General features: G+C 41.5%; 1 protein-coding gene across 3 annotated transcripts in view; it reads right to left on the bottom strand.

The window, feature by feature from the left end:
• ELMOD1 (ELMO domain containing 1) overlaps positions 1–22103 on the bottom strand; it is a 420914-nt gene that overhangs the window by 165650 nt on the left and 233161 nt on the right. The gene's annotated exons all lie outside the window — the stretch shown is intronic.

Here is a 22103-nt window from a genome sequence, read left to right as displayed (position 1 = left end):
ACTAGTCTGGATATGCAAACTCAGACAGCCCACGTGCTTAGATGCTACACCACCAATGGCAAATGTTTGCTGTTGAAATTGAGCATTCATAACATAAAATAATTGGTGATGTGTATTATAGCCACATTTATCTTTCTTTACATTCTTTTCATTGCCCCCTGAATGAAGTAACAATACCATATATACTTACGACTCCCTGAAGGAATCAGTACAGCAGACTGCAATCTCACACACAGTCATGTCTTCTCTGTAACCACAGATCCAAGCAATTCCTTCAAGAAAGATAAATCCCTTCCTGATGCCACTGATATGATGTAAGTTGCTGAAATCTTTAAAGTCTTTGATAGATGTATTTATCTGTGCAGCATCCACGTGATCTTTTTAGCACCTCACGGGCTTCTTCCAATTGCCTCACCAAATGGCACACCACACCAATTCCAGATCTCTTCACATATTACATTCCACATTCTACACAATCTATTTTTCTGTGATGTATTAATGGGACAGAAGTGATATGCTCAACAGAATATTAGAACATTGGAATATTGGGAGTTCCACTGAAGGCAATGGAGTGCTGAGAGCAAATAATAGCTGGCATGTATCTTCTGATCGAACATTCCAATTTCGCCATCTTTTTCTCCATGTGTCATTTAGAACAGTATACCTTCATCAGATGGAATGTTCTAAAATCATTATGGCTCTTCATCCTTGGCTTTACCTGTAGTTATATGTTCTATTCTTGATAGGCCCTTGCCTTTGGCTTTTGTTTATAACTTGGTTAGAGGGATCTTAAAGCCCAGTATAGCCCTCTGCAGTGGGCTATAATGGTACATGAGAATAAAGGAATGGTGAGAGATCCATCAGCGACAATATTGACTGGTACAGATGTTCTGCTCCAACATTCCAATGTTTTTCTTTTTGTTTCTACATTTTGAATTTAGAACCTTTTACTGATGGTAGTTAAAATGTTCTAATAGCAGTGTAGCTTTTCTGCCTCGCGGCAAACTGATTGTTAAAGGCCTATAACTCAGTTTGAGGGCGTTTAACAACTATTATAGCCCTAGGCAGCTGGCTATAATACTATATTAGAATCTTGTAATTTTGAGGGCTCTATTGAATGCAATGAAGTGGATGAGGGCCAATAACTACTGCTATGGATCTTGTACTTCAACATTTTAATGCTTATTTTTCTATTTTTCCTTGTTTCATTTAGAAAATTCTGCCCTTGTTGTAAAGTGGTACTACACGTACCCAGGGCCTTGAAATTAAATGCTACTAGTGGGCCTGCAGCACTGGTGCCACCCACTTCGGTAGCTTTTCCAAACATGTCTCAAGCCTTCCATTGCAGCCTATGTGTGCAGGTTCAAACTGTCAATTCGACATGGTAAAAAAAAATATTGCCAGGCCTAAATATTCCTTTTTAATACATTGAAATCATCCCTGTGGTGGGCTCTCAACAGCCCAGAGGCAGGGTAAAGTGCATTTAAAAGTTGAACATGTGCCTTCAAGATTTGCATGTGGCGGTTGTAAAAAAACAAACTCTTAAATAGTTTTTTCACTACAGCAAGGTGTGCCTCTCCTACAGGATAACATTGAGTTAAGTTATTACATTTAATTCATGACTGTTTTCCATTGATAGCAAGTAGAAATATCGAGTTTGGTGTCTAAAGAATTGTAATTGAAAACCCTCTTTAATGGTAGAGTCAGATTTTTTGTCTGAATTCTGAAAATGGCACTTTTAGAAAAATTGTATTTTCTTGTCCAAAACGTTTGGTGCCCACAGCCTGTTCCTGGGTCACGTAACTAGGTATACTCTAACTCAAATTCTATTTGTCTAAATTAGCCTGGGATTTCTTCACTTTATTACGGTTTGAAGTGCTGCATAAATACTTCACACATTGCTTCTAAGTGAAGCCTGACTGCTTGTGTTTCTGCTAGCCAATTGCAGTTGGTCTTTGTGTATTGCTCCCAGACAGTGAGACAAAGAAGAATTGGTGATGGCAGCATGGGCCATCTCTGGTTTCATGAGGGGGAGGTGCTGTCACATCTCATACTTTTACCTCGGAAAGGTTCTGCCTGAGCACAGTAACAAAGGAGTAGACACTAGCCTTTTGTGACCCCAGACAAGCTGGGGCAAGGGCCAGGAGGCAGACAATTCCAAGCACCTCTGTGGGTGAAAACCTCCAGAACCTTCTCCTACTTCATAGTGGGTGGGTACCAGGTATAAATAATGTACCCTCAGACCCAACTTTTAAGGACTCCTCTAAAGTTGTGGAAGACCCAGAAGAACTGCTGTACTGCTCTGCAAGGACTACTGCTGCTCTATTGCCCTGTTGCCCTTCTACCCGGCTGCCTGAGTAAAGAAGGACTGGACCTGCATCTTGGTCCCAGGACCACCAGAGTAACTCAAAGGCTAGTTGGCTGGCCTCTTGATCAGACCGTCAGGTACAGAAAAGACTACATCCACCTTGAACCCTGCACCCTGTCTGCTGTGAGTCCTACCCCCACAAGTGGTGACACCAATCCTAGGCCCTTGGAAGTGGGCCTGAAGGGGCTCTTCCAGCCCCTCTGTGGTCCTGTGAACAGAACCGACACAGTACACTGCATTCCTGATGCATGACCTCGCATAGCAACCCTTAGCTTTCTTGGAACTGCTGCTGCATGATGCATCCTCGACCCAGGCCTTCTCATCACAACCCCCTCATCGACAGCAGCCTCGCCGATGAGGCAGGACTTTGCATTGTAGCACTGCAGCTTATTCGGAACCATCGCAGCTCAACACATCCCTGACGCAGGACCTTGCATCAAGGCTTATAGCTACCTCTGAACGCCGCTGTATGACCACCCACAAAGCAGGCCTTTCCATCGCAAGCCCCTTGTCGACGGCAGCCGCGCTAATGATGCAGGAATTAGCAGCTTCTTCGGAACCATGGGTGTGGGATGCTTCTGTGGCGCAGGACTTCGTATCGCAAGCTCCTGGTCGATGGTATCCTGGATGCCAATGCAGGGCACCGCATCGCAGCCCTGCAGCTCCTCAACATGGGATTTCGCAGTACTCCACAAACCAGGATTTTCAGTACACCTCTGAACCTGTGGAAGATCAGTGTCAGGTAAGTCCTGTGTTGGGGATGCATCATGCTGTATCAGTTCTGCCAAAAACCTGGGGGTTAAGCTTGACGATACTTTATCTTTTAAGCCACATGTTACTGCTACTGCAGGAGCTTCTTTTTTCCTTTTGAAATCTCTAAGAAAGACACTCAAATTTCTACCTGAACACTCTAGAAAAATCCTTACTCACGCATTGATCACATCTCGACTCAATTGCACCAATGTGCTGCTTTTAGGATCTCCCTTAGCACTGATAAACAGACTGCAGCGGGTCCAGAAAGCAGCAACTAGAGTGTTTTTGAATATTTCCAAATGGTAATCAATTTGAAATAGTCCAAAAAGCCTTCATTGGCTTCCCATTAATAAAATTCTAAAGTTCAAAGCTTTGACAATAGCTTTCAAGGCCACCCAAACCAAAGGCCTGATACATATATTTTGACAAAAAGAAAATATACCAGCCTCGTAGAGCACTGCACTCTGCCCATCTCATCTTGCTATGTGTCCCCAAGATCTTCATGGCTAGAGCGGGTGGCTGCTTCTTTTCTTATTAGCCCGGAAAATCTGGAACCTTCTCCCACAGCACATCAGATGTGCAACCTCTGAGGATTCTTTTAGGTTCCTCCTAAAGACCCACCTCTTTAAAAAGACCTAATTCGGACCTATCTTTTCTTATTCCCCAGTCTCCTTCTGTGCGTCTTACTATTACCTAGCACCGGGATGCACCTTTTGGAGCAGCTGATCGCGTTTTATAAATTCTATTAATTCGTTCAGTTAAGGTTCTTTGTTCAGCTGGCCTAATGTAGCCCCTGTATTTGGCCCGCGCTCCATTAAACTTGTGAGTCTGACCCAGTCTGGTGCAACCAGATAACCACAGTTGCCGCTTTGTACTTTTAAACACTATTTCCACGTAACTTTTTTAAATTGCGTGTCTCCTGTTCTGCTGATTGGATTTTTGTAGTTCTGGTCTCAATTGAAAGAATAAATGCAACTCTATTTGTCTACTAATGTGGAATTTTTCTTGTGTTGTGTTTTCACTTTATTACTGTTTGAAGTCCCGCATAAATACTACACACATAGGTTCTAAGTAATGGAAAAATTGGCTTACACTTGCTTGGCATATTTAAGTTACTTAAATGTCCCTAGTGAAGTAGTATACTATAAATACCAACGGCCTGTAAATGAAATGCTACTAGTAGGCCTGCAGCACCTGTTGTGCTACCCACTTAAGTAGCCCCTTAAAACATGTCCCAGGTATGCCATTGCAACCTGAATGCAGTTTTAAACTGCCAATTCTACTTGGTAAAATATATCCCCTTGCCAAGCCTTAAATGTCCCTCTTATTACATAATATCACCCCTAAAGTAGGCCCTAGGTAGCCTATAGGGCAGGGTGTATTGTAATTAAAATGTTGGACATGACATTTTAAGTTGTTTGTGCCCTGGTGGTGAAAAATACCTAAATTCATTTTTCTCTATTTTTACTCCTACCTCTCCCATTGGCAGGGCCACTGGAAGTATGCAGCAGGGAAGGGTGAAATTATGTTGCAGGGATGTGTAAAGTATGTGGCAAGTAAAGGCGAATTATGCTAAGTAATCAGCACATTTTATTATACTATCACTTGGGAGACAGCCATTACAACGCGGGCTTTACACCGCGCTACCATTACGACGCAGTCATCACAACGCAAGTCGTTACACCAACTTGCGCTGGATGGCGCTATATACTAAGGAGTAGTATGATTTACTATTCCAACACCTTCCCTACTGTTACGTAGGCTGGAGTTGGAATAGTAAATCATACTATTCCTAAATCCAGCGCCTACAGCGCAAGTTGTTTTAACGACTTGCGTTGTGATGGATGCGTTGTAATGGTAGCGCGGTGTAAAGCCCGCGTTGTCATGACATACATCCATATCACTTCATTATGTTGTCATTTGTTAACGCTGTCTGGGTGTTGGTTGCACTTCATTCGTACCAGTTTAACACCCAAATATAGCAGAAAGTTGGCAAGTCAACCTTTGCAAAGGGGACCATTACTGCATAGCAACACACATTGCCCCATTTTTAGTAACTATTGAACTATTTGACCTAGAAACTATTTTTTTGTTAAAGTCTGCAGATTATTCAGCAAACAATCGATTATGTGGCAAATGAGGCAGATCTATCACTATGCGAAAAATGCCACAACCACACAATCGCATAATTCCAGTGGCCCTGCCCATAGTGTTGCTTTATTACATTTAATAAGTGCTAACGGATGATTGGGAACAGGAAATCTTCATGGTTGCTTTCTGAGAAATTGTCATTAAAATTCCCCTTTAATGGCAATGTCAGATTTTAATTTACAATTTTGAAACTACCACTTTTAGAAAGTTGACATTTTCCTGCCCTACTTGGTGCCTGCAGCATGGTTTTGGGTCACATGATGGTTGTTGTTGACATTTGGACTTTGTTTATTCCTTCCAGACAGCCATGCAATAGAGGATTAGGTATACCTGGATGGGTCATCACTGGCTGGATGGGGGGAAGGAGCTGGGCACAGCCCCACTTGCAAATCAATAGGCTGTGCACTGCCTTCACACAAATGACTTGTCCCCACTGCATTGATCAAGTCGCCAGCTTGGAACCAGGGCAGGAGAGGCAGGAATTTTCAAGCATTTTGACGGGACTTCTCTTGAAACTTCTCCTACTTCAAAGAAGGTACCAGTATAAAAATAGGACCCTCATACCCACTCTTCAGTTCACTTTCTGGACCTGCAGAAGGACTCTCAGAGGACTGCTCGCTGCTGTGGCCTGCTGTGTACCTCAGAATACTGCTTTGCTGCACCTGGAAGGACTGCTCTGCTGCCTGAAGTCTACTTTGAACCCTCAGAGGCGTTCCCTGCTGTTTGAGTCCTGTTCTTGAATCCAGGACTACCAGAGTGACTCCAAAGGTTAGCTGGCTAGCCTCCTGATCGGAAGCTTAGAGACCAAAAAGGCTCCAAACATCTTGAACCCACACCTGGTCCCAGCCTGAGTGAGCCCTAACCACCCAATTGGCTCCCTCCAGTCCTGGACCCTGAGTGGTGGTGTTAAAGGAGCCTGGATAGCCAAAATTCTAAACTTCTGACTTTGAATATTTTTCAAACTGCTGAGAGCAAAGAGAAAACTGAGACCAAGATGCATCACTGGTCTGCCTGACTTTGCGGCAGCTCCTGCTACCTTCTTCTCTGTAGCAGCAAATCCTATTCATCTGGTCCTTCGCGGAAGGGGTATCTGCCTCTTGGAGCCCTCGTCAGCTACAGCCTCCAGCCTCGTCCCGCTGGGGATTTCCGACTTCTTAAAAAGAGACTAAGTCCGAATGTGGAACTGTCCACTGCAACCTCATCAAGAGGCTCCCCAATGACAACACCTCCTCCTTGGACACTGCCTGTAGCCTTGCGCCTCTGAACTTCTACCTTCTCACAAACAAAACTCTTGAAATTTCTTCTAGGTTCAAAGGTAAGCGCTGACCAGGCTCAATCCACTTTTTGTATACGACTCAAACTCCACGCCTTATTTTTAGACTTAGGTCTCATGCAACTAGATGTCTGTGGTTGGTGTTTTGATCTTTAGGTGCTAGTTTTACCTTAAACTCTAAAAATTCCTAACTCTGGTTCTACTGATTGGATTTGGTATTTTGGTGTCAAAGAATGTATTAAAATGTACTCTATTTTTCTAAATTGCTGTGTGATTTTTCTTGTGTTGTATTTCCACTTTATCCCTGTTTGTGTGCTGCATAAATACTTTACAGATTGCCTCTAAGTTAAGCCTGACTGCTTTTGTGGCAAGCTAAGTACAGAGTTAGGCACAGGTTAAGTTAGTGACTTTTGTGATTGACCCTGACAGGGACTGTGGCTATTGCTTGAGCAGAGTTAACACCCCACTCAGCCATCTACCCAATTTCTCACAATGAGGATTGGTTCTAAAGGGATAGTCCTTCCCCTTTAAATGGATTGGGTTGCTGTCAATATTTAAAAAATATTTTGTCTGACTAAGTAGATAACAGGACCAATAATCGCATTGTCACTCACTAAAACAGTATGGCAGTATAAACCCCTTTGAGTGGAAAGAAATGTAAGCACTCTGTAGGAGTGGTGCAGGTCAATTGCTTGTGCCGGGGTGCCTGTTGGCAGGTACATGCCTTAATATTAAATATTCAGGGTGTAAATTTGAACAGCATTCCCTGATTCAAACTGTGAGTTCCAGGTATGCAAAAATGATGTGTGCACCTGCAAGACGTTTGCAGATATATGACTCATCGGTGTGCTTTTGAACAAGGAAATTATTTTCTAAAATTTGTTTGAGCTGCAAGACACTCAAACGGAACTAACAAAACCTACATAGTGAATTTCTTGCAAGAGTGCAAAATACAAACGAGCCCGGGAAAAGTAAATGAACTGCAAATATAACCCCGACAGCATAAATGGGTGCTTCATAGAAGTTGAGGTGGTGTCCTTGAGGATGACCAATGTTTTACTACCTGATGATCTTGCTGCAGAAATGACTGAAGATCCGCTGCTCTGTATAGTTTTCCAGTGCGATTTGTGGAGTATCATCGGGGACACTACCCAGTTGTGACATGGTCATAGCTTCCACTGTGCTCAAGGCATGGAGGGACAGATGGCAGTCACCAGGAGCCTCTCCATGTAACCATTGTGATGCCCTGAGTTAGTTCATCTTTGGCCAGCCAATGATCCTGAATTTTGTTGTTTATAACTCCCATCCAATATGGAGGCAGTGAGTCTACTGCTGCAGGATTGTGCGGACTGAGAGTGTTGATGCTTTGTCTTACGATTCACAATTGTGACCCAGCACAGTCTGATTCTTCTTCTGGGTCCGTGAAGAATGTGCAGCTCTCAGCTAAACCATTGAAGAGACATGGAAAATAAAACTGCTGCGCCCACAAAGAATTGGATGATATGCGGTATCTGTGCAGCTCCTAAGTTGTGGGACGCTGCGCTGTGTCAACCATGCTCCATCTCCCAGCTCATATGCTGTTGGGACACCATTGTCTATCTATGCCTATGACACTCTACGGCAGTCGCCTGCAGCGAGGCCATTTTGGATGGCTTGGGAGACATATGGTTTAATTGGATGACCTTTCATTCAAGTGGTAGTAGGACTACCTCAGCTAATGCACTTGTCAATGGAAATAGGTATAGAACTATTATAAGCTGCTGCACTCAGCCCACCAGGTCAGTAGCAAAAGTAATACTCAATCAATCTAAACTTTTAAAACACAAAGCTTGCTAATTATAGTTAGCAGGATTCAACTACTTGTTTCCAGCTTCTGGTACTGTTTCTTTTGTAGGTCTGCATAGTGTAAGTATGCATAGTGCAAGTATTGTTTCTACATCTGCCACAGAATTATTGTTGTTTATTTCCATCAGAAGGGAAATAGGTCTGTTAAATCTAGGGCCATTCACTTCATTTCTACTCAAAGGGGACAGGTCATTCTAGTAGAGTGATCAGTGAAGGGAATCAAATCACCAGTTATCATTCCAGTACAGTGTAATCAATGTGGCCACACATTAATCCAACCAACACTTTGATCAGAATTTAGTAAGTTTAATTATAGATTCAGAAACAAATTGATATAGATTAGGCTCAAGATAATTGTATAAAAAACAAAAAGATCAGACTGAGTCCAAATCTCCTTAAGAGACGAACCCTATATAGTGCAAAGCAAATTACTAACTCTAAGATAACAACGTAGTTGATCAAAAAGAAGAAATGAGGGTTAAATTGCATCAGATGATTTTCTTTAATGAGTATAGTATGAGTAACCTAACTTTCCCTACACTATCTAAAAGGGCAACCCTAACTAAAGAATATGAATAAGAACATAATCAAGCTAGAAAAGAAGAAAGGTGTCCTCCATCACAGTCTTCAATAGAAGAACTCTGATAATGGGTCAAGTAGCTTAAAGCCACCCAAACAGTAGCATAGGTCTGTTCTCAAAGGAACGATGGACTCTCTTCCTAACTAAACACAGCACATAATATAGTCTGCAATTGATGTAACAATTGCATGTGGCTCCTCCTTGGAAAATGTCCCTGCTCCGGCACATTTGAAACCTTCAGTACTTTTCCCAGCCACATAACACATTATATCTTCTCGCCCTTGGCCATTCCTTTCCCATGAGAATTCCTCTTCCCGCTTGTTACTGCGACTCCTTCAGTCTGCCCCTCCTTCTTGTGCTTTGCTATCTATTAACCCAATATTCCTTTATTTTAAATAATTAACCTTATTCACCTGCAATAGAAGCAGCTCAGCAACATACATTCCATAATGAAGGCTAAACATGAATTACATTTCAATTCTCATTGTGAGCAGCAACTGAATTAATTTCTTCTCAAGGCCTAGTTTTACTAATTTAGTATGTGCACAAGGTTACAGAATATGTGCAACTGCTTAGAGCATGAATAAGTGAAATTAATTATAAATGTTCAGGGGAAATGCATTCACACTTGATTAATTCAAATGATGCGTATAAATGTTAAACATTACTTGCACACATCCAAGTTAAGTATCTCAAAATACGAAATTTCATGTTACTTTCTCCTGTCGCATTAATACCTAACTTGTCACGTAACCATATTAATAACATTCTAAATACATATATTTCAAACAAAACACCCCTAGCATATGATGCTCTCCTCAATTTAGTACTTTAGTCACAACAGAGTATATTTGAGTGTTGACTATTCGTGAGTATGGTGTATTCCTACATTATCGTCAGATGGGATCAAGATTACACTTCTTCCGTTCTACAACTATTTGCAGCTACAGCATTAAGGGCATCAGTTCAGTATTACTACTAGGAGTACCACATAGGCACTGCCAATGGTGTGAATCACAAAAATTGCTTCCCATGGTCATGTGATATTAGCTATTTGTTCACATTTTAATACACCCTACTGACAACTTTCACCACAGTAGTAATACCATTAGGATTTTCTGGTTTGATTTGACCCAGCTGAATTCATGAGTGGTACACTTTGAGTCTAAATTGGGTTACTTCTATTTGCAGAACCCTTTGGTGCACTCTGCCTGTGGTCTGAACTTGCCTCCTTATAAAAATCCCCTCTCAGACCACAAGACTATTCGTGAGTATGGTGTATTCCTACATTATCGTCAGATGGGATCAAGATTACACTTCTTCCGTTCTATGACTATTTGCATCTACAGCATTAAGGGCATCAGTTCAGTATTATTACTAGGAGTACCACATAGGCACTGCCAATGGTGTGAATCACAAAAATTGCTTCCCATGGTCATGTGATATTAGCTATTTGTTCACCTTTTAATACACCCTACTGACAACTCTCACCACAGTATTAATATCATTGGGATTTTCTGGTTTGATTTGACCCAGCTGAATTCATGAGTGGTACACTTTGAGTCTAAAATGGGTTACTTCTATTTGCAGAACCCTTGGTGCACTCTGCCTGTGGTCTTAACTTGCCTCCTTATAAAAATCCCCTCTCAGACCACAAGACCGCTATCACATACCTGAGAAGCAGGCTACCTGGCTTCCATTGGTTCACTCTCTGATCGCTTCTCCATTCCTCAATGGCTCCTATCTCATCGTGGCACTCACTGACTATCACTTCCCTCACAAACTCTATTTTCAGCACATAGAAACCTGAGTTCTCTGAAACACTCATCAATACCACTGTGGCAGGAAGAGTAACCTTAAAACTGATCTTTCAACTTTCTTCATCTCCAAAACAGCCTTCCTTCCGAGTCACTTCTGTTCCTTATATTCCTATAAGGTGCAAAGCTCTGCTGAAATGGCTTGATTCTCTTCTTGCTGCAGACTCATCATTTGTGTCTTTTTTTTTTGCAAAAGGCCCTAAGAGACTACGCCCTCCAGTTTTGGGTTCTAAAACCAGATGGAGATTTCCGTGTGATCTGTACTAGAGAGCAAGAGGACAGGTTTGGGAGACTTCCTAATGACTATGGGCCATATGTATCAAGATACCCATTTGCGATTCTCAAATAGTGATTTTTAAGAAATCGCTATTTGAGAATCGCAAATAGGTATATATGTACAAAATCACATTTTTTTTGCGATTTCTTAAAATCTTAATTGCGATTAGCAAATTGCGAATCGCAATTAAGGAATACTTTCCCATTCATTTCTATGGGCCAGGAGGCCTATAGGAAAGAATGGGAAGTTATTCTCAATTTGCGATTCACAATTTGCTAATCGCAAATTCAGAATAATTTTAAAGGGTGCAGGGGTGTCCAGAGGACACCCTGTTGCACCCCTGAAATATGCATGGGTGCACATGTGGCGCACATACATGCCCTAAGGGCATGTATGTGCGTCACATGGCACTTTGAAAAATGTGCATTTTTCAAGGAATTCGTAACTTACCACCAACTAGAAGTTGGTGGTAATTTGCGATTCCTTAAGGACATTTTGTAATTTGTTTTGCTTCATATATTGCCTTTAGGGAATCGCAAAATTTGCGATTCCTTAAATGCAATTGCAAAATAAGGAATCACAAATTTGCGATTCCTTATTTTGCACCAGATTTTGCTTTATACATACCATTTAGCAAATTCACATTCGCAAAGGCCGAAATTCTGCGAATTTCGGCCTTTGCGAATGCAAATTTGCTTGATACATATGGCTCTATGTATTTAAAAGACACTTGTTTTCACATTCCATTTCATCCAAGCAGCCAGAAGCTTCTGAGATTCGCTGTAGGGAGGCATTATTACCTGTTCTGTGTCCTCCTATTCAGATTTACTATCACTCCAAGAGGATTGACAACGCTACTGGCTACTTTTACGGCTTCCTTACAGCCACAAGGTGTTTTTTGCTTTCCTACTTGTATGGTTGGTCATTTCTTCTCCTTTTACAAAGTAGCATCCAATACTCAGACATTCTGCAACTGTCTGGTGTTGCTGGGGTTTCTTTTACAGTCCAGGGTCTTGTTTGATGCCAGCATATGAGGGACAATTCACTGGAGCTCTGTTCAGGACTGAGAAGAGTCTGTATTTCTGTCAGCAAATGGAAGACTGAGGTTGAAATTCAGCCCAAAGTCACTAGTGTCTCACAGGTAGACTCACCAGTATATGGATTAGGGGCTAAAATCTGCCACAGCAGCTCTTGTTTCATGGTCAAGTTTTCATATTAAACATAGGTTGTAAACCTCCTCTCTCATTGGTGTCCTGGAACTGTGGACGAGGGGACTCTTACACCAGAGTGTAGCTAAAGTTCTGCAATAGCGGTTGATACCAGAAAATATACATAAAAGAGTCCAGTCCAAGCTTTCCAGTCCCTGGTGTCCTTACCACAAATACCAGTCTTTGGGTTTGAGAATCTACCATGGGAAATGACACGGAGAGAGTAGGATATTTGTCCCTGGCCTGGCCTTGGGGGCTACGTTTATGCTTCTTACTGCTAATTCCCCTACACCCACGGATGCTGGAGACCTGATTGATCCATTTTGACCACTTCTGCCTTGGTTTCTTGTAATGGTCCAGCTAGCCATCTCTTTCGTCTTTCATCTTCTTCTTTGTTCTTCTTCTCTGCATTCGCCACCTCTGACCCATCAGGGTATTTGTATATTTAGATTGTCTCACAGCATGCAGGTTAAGCGGTGGGGCTCCAGTAGCAGGGTTGCTATGGAGGAGTAGGTGAATGTAGCAGCCCTTCTACAATGGCGTGTTTTGTCAAGCAATAGTGTCATTTTGAATCTTGGTGTAATAAGCACATACTTCCACCTCACCCTTGTGACCACTACATCATTATGGATTTCCTTAGGATAGATTTTTAAAGGTTGGGCTACTTCTTCTTTAGGAGCCCAGGGAGCTGCCATTTGTGTTTTCAGAGAACGCAAGGGTTACATTTCTTTGGTGGCTCCTTTGGCTATTTCACTCTATTTCAGTTCTGTGGGGTTTGCAGGATCCACCGTTTCAGCCTTTATCTTCTACCCCTTTGTGCTAGCTCATGGCTAAAGTTGTTTTTCTGGTGGCTATTACTTTAGCACGAAGGTTGGCAAAGTTGAATCTTTGGTGGTTTCTTCCCCGCCTTAAAATTTTACCTGATGCAGTAATGTTGCAGCTTGGTCCTAGGTTCACTGGCAAGATTTATTCACAATTCCATGTTTCTCAGGACATAGTGTTACTAGCTTTTCATTCTGAGAAGAGGATGATTTGGGTTCTCTCCATTCCTTAGATGTGCAGTTAGTATTTGTTCATGTATCTGGACTAAACAAAGGATTTTCATTCGTCAGAATCAATGTCTCTGTTTTTCAGTTTTGCCTTTCACAATGGAAAGCCAACTACTGCCACATTCAGTCATTGGGCTAGGTTGGCAATTTTTCTGGCTTTTTCTTCATAAGAAAGCCTGTTCTAGAGTCAGCCCAGAGTATATCTACCTAGGACATGGCAGCTTGTTAGGTCCAGGTCAGTGGGTTTTCCTTAGCTGAGTTTTGTAGAGCTGCCACTTAAACTCATACACATACCTTTGCTTCACACTACCATCTTGATGTTTTGAATCCAATGATAGTAAATTTAGTTCTGAGGTGTTACGTGACCATTCAGCTGTCTTCTCGGCTTATCGCGATTTAGAAAGTAGGGGACCCCTATATACGAAAATAACTAGTTATACATAGGGAAGGGAATCTAGTTTGAAAAAGGCCTATAAAAAAGAAAGAGAAACATGATGGGATATATGGGGTTCGGCGGAAATTTTCTAAACGGGATCCAGGCACTTTATGATAACCCATCCGCATATATTAGTTATTGCGGTCTCACGTCAAATTACTTTACAATCCGGAGAGGCACACGCCAAGGGTGCCCCTTATCTCCCTTACTATTTGCCTTATCATTAGAACCGTTTTTAAAGGCATTGGACAATCAACCAGAAATAATACCCTTCAAAACCAATAGGCAGAGCTTAAAAATAACTGCTTACGCGGATGATATAGCCATTTATTCTACTGAGATCATTGATTCTCTGAAAACAATCAATCTAGAAGCATCCAAATTCGGCAATGTATCTGGTTACAAATTAAACACTCATAAAACTCAAGTAATAGCTAACTTTGTTCCCCCTCAAATAATGCCTGAAGTTTGTAAGACCGCGACATATTTAGGAGTACAAATTACCTCAAATATCAAAGAGATAAATAAAATCAATTATAATAAACTAATGAAAACCACCACCTCGAATCTAAAAAAATGGCACCGGCTTCCACTGAACTTAATCGGCAGAATAAATCTAATAAAAATGAAAATCATACCCAAATATTTATATCTATTCAGATCAATTCCTTTGGCACAAGATAGGCTCTTTTTCAAACAATTAGACAGAGCTTTCTGTAACTTTATCTGGGGTTATCTGGGGTTATAAGAGAGCTAGGAGATCGCTAAAGATGTTAAAAAATCAAACAGGATCAGGCGGTCTCAATTTTCCTGATCTAAAACTTTACTTTTGGGCCTCATTTATAAGGCGTATTAGATCCTTATTAGACCCAGAGAATTTGCTTTTCTACCATCATTTACTTTTAAAAGAAAATTCCAAACAGTTTCTACTTCGCATTACAGACCCGAATTTCTACAAAAGGGTCAAATTTAAGACTGCACGGGATCTAGTAAGGATTTGGAAAGATATACTAACCCACTGTAAAAACAACATATATCACACCCAACTAATCTTATGGGATAATTCTGGACTACCTAACATATTTAGTGACGGGGAAGCCAGAAGATGGCAATCGAAAGGAATCAAGGTATTAGGGGACTTATATACCTCTCAAGGCATAATGGATTTTCGCACCTTAAAACAAATATATGGACTACTCGACACATATGAGTTTAAATATAGGCAAATATACGATTTTCTAGTGCGGAAGAACGGAATCAAAGTCTTATCGAGTGGGGGTATCTGGGATATCCTAAACTCAAAAAAGGAGAAATCAATTATTAGCTTAGCATATAAGATATTGACAGATTTAAGAACGAATGATATCGAAATAATAGCTAATAAATGGAAGGTAAAATTGGGAACCAATATAACAGGAAAACAAATAACCAACTCGTACACTAACATCCATTACAATGTAAGATCTTCTAGCCTACGCCTACAACAATACAGAACCATATATATGTTATACTATACACCAGAAAAGATCTCTAAATGGGCTTCAAATAACAATCTGGGAGAAAAAACCAAGTGTCCAAAATGTGATCAATATGCAGCAGACCTAATACATATGTTGTTCACATGTCCAAAACTTGGGGAGTTCTGGGAAGAAGTGGGAAAAATCTTAGCTATAAAAAATGTTACCAGCACACCAATAACAGCCCCTATGGTAATATTAGGTATATACACTACAACTCAACCACATTCCGTACTATTATCTATTTTATTATCCTGTGCTAAATTAACTTTAGCTAGAGCTTGGGTGAGTCCTAACCCACCTAACGCTTTGGAATGGTGGTATTTGGTTAACGAAATTAACATCATGGAACGCACGTTGGCGGAACTTAGAGGTGTCAGATCGCTGCAGAAATATGAGAAAATATGGGGGAAACTAGAATTGAACTGAATTGACATTAAGTTTTGATTTATGTACAGTAATGTTATTTTATAAAATAAGAGTAGATCATGTATGTATATGACGAATTAGTTTAATTTGATTTGAAGTTATATCTGAATGTACTTGTAACTTTATACCAGGTGAAAATAATAAAAATATTTAAAAAAAAAAAAAAGGAATTTTTTCATCAGATATACAGAGACATACATATAACTCGACATAAAAAAAGAAAGAGAAACATGATGCAGGCAAAGCGGTAGATGCACTACCCGCGTTTTGGCTTGTAAGCCTTCATCAGGTGACCCGTCTTTGACTCTATAATTAGAAGAAAAAGTATATATTCATGATTATGTAAGCTAAAACTGTCAATACAGAAGGTGACAGAGTATCAACTTTATGAAATGCATAACATTGTGATGTGGCAAAATATGAGACTATGGAATGTTAGGACATGTACAGAACAAATTGGTATTTTAATTGTACATAAACAAAGATGAAATGTATGTGTTTCTATAAATAAGTGTCAGGTTTAACTAGGTTATATATATGTGCCCACTATATATATATTTTCTGTTATATAGTTTATTTATTTGACTGTTATTTATGTTTTAATTATAGAGTCAAAGACGGGTCACCTGATGAAGGCTTACAAGCCGAAACGCGCGTAGTGCATCTACCGCTTTGCCTGCATCATGTTTCTCTTTCTTTTTTTATGTCGAGTTATATGTATGTCTCTGTATATCTGATGAAAAAATTACAATTGATTTTGAAATGTATCAAAATGCATCTTAAAAATATTTATCTACAATAACCAAAAAGAATATATTTTTCACAAAACCAAAAAAATAAATCCTGAATAAATATATAAATGTGTAGACATTGATACTTTTTGTATAGTGGGTTTCCAGATATTTATACCGCATTGTTTTGTATGTCTAGTTATAGGCCTTTTTCATACTAGATTCTCGGCTTATAGCTCTAGTGCTAACTGTCTCTGCATGCCTCACTTTGTAAGGACTGGAACAAGTAAGACTAGGAGCAATGAAGGTTACCAGTAAGTAATCAGGGCATCAGTGTGAATGCAAGATTCTGAATCAGGTTATTCACTACTATGAGGCAGCAACAGTGGAAAACAAAAATTGTTTTCCACTGTTGCTATTTCCTGAGGAGAAGTGGTCACTTCCCTTGTGTTCGCTACCTCACCTGGATCACGGAGGGACAGCCAATCATCTCACCCACGTTCTCCTGCCTCTTTCATAACTCATCATGTCTCTTATCACTTAGAAGAAAAAAATTGATCAGTGGAACCTCCTTCTCTGTATAGACAGCAAAATGATTGAACTCACTCTCAGCAAAGATGAGAAACATCCACAACCATATGGAATTCAGGAATGCAGACCTGGTAATTTCCAGTAGATGAGTAAGAGAGAACTCCACCATCCTTTAGAAAGAATCATTTGCCACCACAAGGACAGCCTGGAAGGGGACAGCACCATGCTTTCTCCAGCCTCCACATTTCCTGTCAGCTACAGGTTTCTGCAGACCCGCACTGACTGGAATTCCATACCTGTACTGATTGATAATGGCTTTCAGAGAGCCTGTCAGCAGGGCTCCAGCTCTCTGGTCCATTGACAGCTTGGCTTTGGCGGGAAGGTAAGGCACCAAGGATGTTGGGTTGCAGGAGGGCAGTCAGTACTTTTCTATATTTGAGCAGCGGTATGTAGCCAGCAAACAGAGTATGGCTGGACACCATTTTCTTTAACCCCTTCAGCGCTAATGACAAAGCCAGCTCGTCATGGGCGTTACCTGCGCTACGCGGATGACGAGCTGGCTTTGTCATAAACAAGCCATTTTTTAAATTCCAGCGCACAGCGGGGAAACGCGGTAGCGTGGTAGGGGTTAAACAAAGAGGGCAGCAAGAATAAATTATACAGAGGGAGGTGGGTTTGAGAGGCAGGACACGAAGTTATCTTTTAATGTTGGGTGCGAGTGGAAGAGTAGCAGGATTCTAGGTATGTTTTCTTTTTCAATTTGTATGAATGGGAATGTGGTGATCAGTGTTAGGACGCAAAGTGTAAGACATAGAATGCTGCGGAGGCAGGTGTGCTCATTATGACTCTCCCATGTTTTCTCTACCCCTGCACAACTGAGGCAAGCAGGCGAAGTTGACACGGATATCCATACATAACATAAAACTGTAGCTGGGGTAACTGTGAATAACAGACATGTATTTTGGTCCAGATGCTGGATGAGATTATTGTTGTCCATATGATGTCCCTCAGAACCTTTCAGTGAAAAATATCCCCTCAGTCATCATTGCCTATCTATAAATCTACATGCTGTTTAGCTAGACAAGACCATTTGCTAGTTGTCCAGCAATACCTTGAGCAGGATTATATTAAACTACATATTCATTTTTATTTTTAACTGACCAGGTTTGACGTCACTGAACGTATTAAAACAAAAAAAGATATATTAAATGAACTATTGCATGTAAATAACCCATTACAAAATGCCATAGTATAATGGAATTCATTGACAGATGTTCAGAGGATTGTGGTATTTCACCAGCAGTTAGTTATTGCAGCATGCCCTTAGTCCCAGATGACTGGAATACTCTTTTCTGATGAGTGGCAAGTAGCATTAAAGACGTGTCGGCAGATTTCCAGCACTGAGTGCACAAGTACCTGGCTGCAAAAACTATTGAAATGTGAGTAAAAAAATAAATCAGTGTAAAATCCCATAATAGAAGTGTTATCACACGTTCCTGAAACTGAGAAGGTGATGAACTAAGCTTAAGTGTAGAACTTTGCACATATTAGGAGTGCAAAAAAGATTTCCGAGTTTGGGTCCTGGCAAACAAGAATTGTAAAGAGACAAAAAAATCTCCTGAGTAGGAGGTGTAAAAAAAAACCTTTTAAGCAAGGTCAGCTCTGAAAAGTGTGCATAAACAATGACACGTACTGAACCGTTTACCAATGCAGCTTAAAACACAACTAAAAAGAAAGTTGCCCACTTCCCAGAGATCAGCCCGGTTGACCTGCTTGAAATGATTGGAGAGACAGAAGAAGACACTTTGCAAGACCATTAAGGAAATGGTCGGCCCGCAATCAGATACAGCAATTGAACCACACTGCTTAACTCCACATAAGGAAATGATAGATTTTTTCTTCATTAACTAAGGGGACTAAAAAGAGCAGTATTGGACATGCCTGACACACTCTTTTGTGAGGACGAACAAATAAATTGATAATTAAGACATTAATTAGTATTTGGCGTACCTGACATGGCTGTATTTAAAAGTAAGTGTATTACAGGGGGTTTATTGCTTACTTATAGGCTTCTGAGAGGCATATTTTTATGTATTTGCAAGCCGTGTAAGTAGTCTGCAGATACGGCAAGTTTTGTCATGGGACACAGGGACAGGTTATAGTGTAGATTAGAAAGTTTAGTATAACAGGTTTTGGTTTATGATTTTTTCATTAGGGGTGCGGCAAAAGTTTACTTAAGAATTACTCAGTAACAGTCTGAATTATTCACAGCACACCGGGTCACAGAACATTTTTGACCGGCACTGTTTCATGTCCTTGGTCCAAACATCTTTTACCACCATATTATAAAGGCAGATTTCCGGCAGAGGGATGAGTGACAGGGATGTTTGTTGTGTGGCATTTGGTGGTGGTGATGGTGCGTTGTGTTGTTTCTTCATGGGTCGCTTTTGAGCTGCATTATTGCAATGCAATATTTTGTGTGGTACTTTGATTGCTGTCTTGTGTTCTGTTATTTACTTTAGCGACATCAACAAATGCTGCTGCAATTCAAGCCAAATGCACCTTTAAACTGAGGCAAGCAAGCATTTACCACTGTCTAAGGAGGCAAAATGTCACTACTTCAGCCTTTCCCTATTTAAGACAGGGAGGGCCTTAAATGAGGACTTCGGTGTTTCACGTTATGTTATACAGCCGTGTGACAAAATATGAGAAGCTAAGTCCGAGCTCAGTATACAAAATGTACCCAAAAAATGTATATCCTTCATGCCAAGCAGGTAGTTCAGACAATGTGCTGTTGTGTATTTCATGCTGCAGCTGTAAGGAAAACCCCCTAAACCCTACATATGGTAAAACACCTTTTCACAAGTTTGGCTAATGGATTGTCCACTTGACCTCTCATTTTTCATAGCTTGATAAAACAAATGCCACTGAAAGGGGTAAGTGGAGTAGTGTATAAGTCTGGTGAAGGAAGGTGGTCACTAACCACCTGGACAGTTGGTCCATGCCTGCCATTGTTTTTAGGCCTGAAAGTTCCCATGATTTATTTGCTTTTTTGGCTGAGTTTGAGGATCATCTAATCCCAATACACCCTTCAAACAGCAGCTCTAGTATTCTTCATGAATATCTTTTGTGTGCCCTGAGTTTGTGGAGACCATTTATCATGTCATACAATCCTGAGGTTTCAAGGGTGGTCGACTCTCCTGGTTTCTGTGTCCATGTCCTGGCTGGTAGCAGCAATTAACAACAGGCAACAGTTTACAGGGTGCTACAGCAAATCATGCGATCATGAACAGATTTTTAGTATGAATGGTAAGTGAAAGATGGATGGTGGCTTTTTCCCAGAGTAAAACAACAAAGCTAGTCTTATCCCCATTGCCTATTTCTCCCTAAGCTTCCTGTCTCTACAGCTTCTGTCTGAGAAGAATGCATCAGGTTTCCTGCCACTGTTGGCCACTGGGCATTTTGCCTGCCTGGTGTCACATAGGCTTTAGCTCCGACAGTGCATTATGGGAATGGTATACGACTAGTCTTCCTATGAAGGCCCTCTGAGGAAGAAAACTCTACTCCAAAGTAATTGGTTGGTATTGCAAACATTATGAATGAACTCACATTGATTGATACCTGCTCTGTAACGTATTGAAAAGCTCCAGCAACACATACCCACACGGACCATGTTGTGATGCTTCATGAATGTATCGCAGCATACTATTGGTTCACTGAAGGCTAGGAGGAGGCTTGATGTCCTGCTGTAGCCGTACCCGCTGACGTGCCTGCTGCAGCTCCTGGGTGAAAGCTCCCAGCCAACCAGAGGACCAGTGGCGGCTTCACCGCTAAGGTGAAGGAGCGTTGCTCCACTGCACAAAAAGAAAATGACAATAACATATTGTTATTGTCATTTTCTTTTTCCTTTTGCATGCAGTCAGGGGCCTGTGTGCAGTGTGAGGCAGGGTAGGGCTGGCCAGAGCAGGCGAGAAGTGGTTTGCACTCCCAAAGTGAGCATGAACTGATTGACCGGCCCTCTTGGGCCCACCAAACAGTTCATGTGCACTTTGCATGTTCCTCACAGGCTGCATTACACAGCCTGGTCAGGAACATGCACAAGCTCCCTATTCCAGTCTGAGCGGCGATCCACTGCGCTCATCCAATCACAACACTGCATTGTAGCATTGTGATTGGCTCGGGGGAGCCTGTGATCCGGGTGCTTCCTGCTGCCGGCAGGACTGCAGACATGAAGAAGGAAGAGGACGCAGGGGAGGCGGCAGCCGGCCGTTTTAAGGTAAGTTTTTTTGTTTAATTAACCCCATCCCCCCATTCCCTTCTAACCCACCCACCCCACCACCACCATCCGGTAGCAGCTGCTACTGCCGGAAACAAGAACACTGAGCATCAAGAAACCCTCTTTACCCATTACTGAAGACTGAAAAAGCACTGCTTAAGAACCATCTATCCTCAACTGCAGGTGAACTCAATGGTGACTCTGCCTTGCCAATGTACTCCCACCATGTGCCAGGATACTGCTTGCTACTAGGTTTATATTTATGGGATCCATTTAGTGATACCCATCAGCCTCCGTGAGACATGGTGTGAGTACCAGTCATCACCAGTAGCATAAGTGGTCTGGTTGCTGGAAGTAGTATCCCCCGGCCACACATGGGGCTGTGGGGATTCCCCGACTCTGCTTTGGTCCCAAAGAGGCAACACCTGATTTGCTGGATACAGTAAACTTCAAGAAGTCCAGCACAGTGCTATAGTGTGTCTAGGTTGTGGCAGTGTGTGCAAAAACAAAGAAACATTATTCAAAGGTTTTAATATTCTTGATTTCACTCTGTTCGTATTCAGAAGATTCACCCGGCTGCATTACACAAAGTACCCGGGGGTGCAACGGGCAGGTGCACCCACTTTGTGCGTCCCCCATGGGACACTCTTATTACAGACGTGGCCTCAGACACTTGTGCCGCATCTTCAGTATTACTGATAGGCTGTAGCACATGTAGCGCAAGCGCTGTCCTAAGAGGGCATTCCCTCATTTACATGGTGGGGAGGGGCCTATTGTAAACAGAGAAATAAATTTTTCTCTGTGCACTGCCAGTGTGCCCCCCTGATGGCAGCCCTCTGGAGCAGACAAAGGGAGTCCCACA

Source organism: Lissotriton helveticus, chromosome 8 (assembly GCF_964261635.1).
Source record: "Lissotriton helveticus chromosome 8, aLisHel1.1, whole genome shotgun sequence".
Taxonomy (NCBI): Eukaryota; Metazoa; Chordata; class Amphibia; order Caudata; family Salamandridae; genus Lissotriton; species Lissotriton helveticus.
This window is presented reverse-complemented; position numbering and strand designations above follow the sequence as displayed.